This window comes from Arachis ipaensis, chromosome B01, assembly GCF_000816755.2.
Source record: "Arachis ipaensis cultivar K30076 chromosome B01, Araip1.1, whole genome shotgun sequence".
NCBI classification, from domain to species: domain Eukaryota; kingdom Viridiplantae; phylum Streptophyta; class Magnoliopsida; order Fabales; family Fabaceae; genus Arachis; species Arachis ipaensis.
This window is the reverse complement of record NC_029785.2, coordinates 77,733,716-77,736,216: the sequence shown is the minus strand read 5'-3', so window position 1 is coordinate 77,736,216 and position 2,501 is coordinate 77,733,716.

Below are 2,501 nucleotides of genomic sequence, written 5' to 3'. Positions count from 1 at the left end.
CATAGATGAACATGGTATCAACCTGTAGTAAGGCCAGCTGACCTCTTCACCTTCCATGGAGTATATCTTGAGTTGTAGAGCTTCAAATGATGCGTTCTTAACGGCATTAGAAAGTAGACATCCAGAGCTTTCCAAAGATATATAATAGTATGGGGTTGACATTCTTTTGAAGCTTCAGACGCTGACTTCATTTGGAGCTTCAGAATCTAAAGGCGTTGGCAACTTCGGAATTCAAGTTAGAAACGCGAGTGACCCTGACCTTGTCTCCTTCAATAGAGCATAACTTAAGCTACAGAGGTCCAATTGAGGTGCTTTTAGTTGCGTTAGAAAGCTGACATTCCGAACTTTCTAACGATGTATAATAGTCTATAATGGGGCATGAAATTAAAGCTCAAACAATAGGCATCTTTAAGCCCCAAAAACACAAAAGTGTTGCCAACGTTGGTTCCTGAAGGCGTGTTTGCCAAATAACGTGCCCGATTTGTAAAGTTGGGTTTGCATTCATGTGTACGCATACCCTATTGTGCGTATGCACAAATGGATTTTTGCAAGAATGCATACAGATGAGTGAGCATGCGTACGCGCAAGAACACTTTCTGGCAAAAAGTATATAGGCGTTGGCAACATTGGAAACTGAAGGCATTGGTGCCAATAACGCTCAACTGACCCTGGAGCTTGGTTTTGGTTCAATTTAATTACTTCATGTTCCATCCAATCATGGCCACAAGAATCATCTAGAATAGTTAATTTTTATTTGATTGTAATTTGCCTTCAATTTCATTTCAATTTGTAATTTAAAAAAGCCTATATAAAGGCATTAGTTTAATAGAATTAAAAAAAGCTTGAGTAGTAGGAGTAAGATTAGGGTAGAAGGCTCTGGTAGAGAGATCTCTTGGAGGATTAGAGACTCTAGAGAGCTTAGTTTAGAATTTTAGTTTGATACACTTTTCCTTTTCTGTACTTTTACATTCCAGTTGTATTGAATTTAGTTTGGTTTATGAAATTTCAATTTCTTACACTTCTCTTCTGCAATTTTACATTTCTGTTCATGTTGAGCTTAATTTACTTCCATGCAATTTAAATTCCTTACACTTGTTCTTAGAGCGATGATCAATTAAACCCCACTTCATTAGGGGAGGAGCTCTATTATAATTCATATGATTAAGTGAACTTCTTCTTCTTCTCAATCCACGTGGGTAACTATAGAATACCCTCTGTTTTGATTGAGATTCATTTACTCTGGAAGGGGGTTTGAATTTGTCGAATGCTTGTGTGAGCCTCGGAATGGGAATCATGAGCATTAGAATTAGGGCTCTATCCTTCACAACTCTCTTGATCAACACCATTCAGGAGAAATTGAGATCTTGAGAGTTTGTGTGGCTTATAGATGAGAGACATGCACTTAACCTCTTTTCATGACAATTAGATCAAGGAATTAGCAAGATTGATTGTGATTAGAGAGATTGGATTGCCAAGGAATTGAGATTCAATCAATTTCAATCCGCCATAGATCTACTCATATGATTGAGAAAGAAGTTGAGACCCATTTAATTCATGATGGATTATGATATCTCCAATCCCTGATAAATCTTGTTCTCTGTTATTTCTCATTTACTTCCAGCACTTTAGATTTCCTGCAATTTATTTTCTGTTGATCCAATTTCATTCAATTCATTAATATTTGCTTGACTAGACTAATCACCACACTAAAGTTGCTTGATCTATCAATTCCTGTGGGATCGACCTCACTTTCGTTAGTTTTACTACTTGATGCGACCCGGTACACTTGCCGGTTAGTTTGTGTGGAATCAATTTTTCCTCATCAGTGAGACTTCAAAACTTCTATGAAGGTTTTTCTCCAAGGCAAGAAAAGCATTAGAATACTCCTCAGGAGGTTCACTCCAGATGATGAAGATCGCTCAAGAAGCATAAGGCCTCATTGATATGGTGGCCAACAATCAATATTTCTACTTGTTCTGAGGGTTACCTGAAACGTTGAGATCGATCTTGGTCGAGATCTTCCGGTCTGGTCAAGCCTGTCCTGTCTAACTTGTGGGAGCTTGAGTTGTTGCTGGTCCTTGATCAATGGGGGTGGTGGTACCTGCAATTAACTCTGATGCTTAAGTCAGTACGAGCTTTAGGCAGTTTTTTTGTAGAATTGGAGAGTCAGTTATACCTGGGTGCTCTAGTGTATTTATAGTAGCGCTGGGCGACCTTCCTTTGGGATAAGATTGTTATCTTATCTTATATCTTGTGGGTGAGATCATATCTTTTTGTGAACCGCCTTCTAGTTGGCAGCGGTCCTCCTGTTTTGGGCCTCTTTGGGCTTCTTCTAGGGGTCGTCCGAGCTCTTTATGAAGAGGTCGGTATTTGGACCAACCCTTCATGAGGTCGGTCCTTTCGTCTGTGGTCAACCCGTCTTTTTAACTCAGGTCAGGGTATGAACACTACTCTTCTGAGAGGCACCACAACATAACTCCAAAGAGAGGAGTGATGGAACT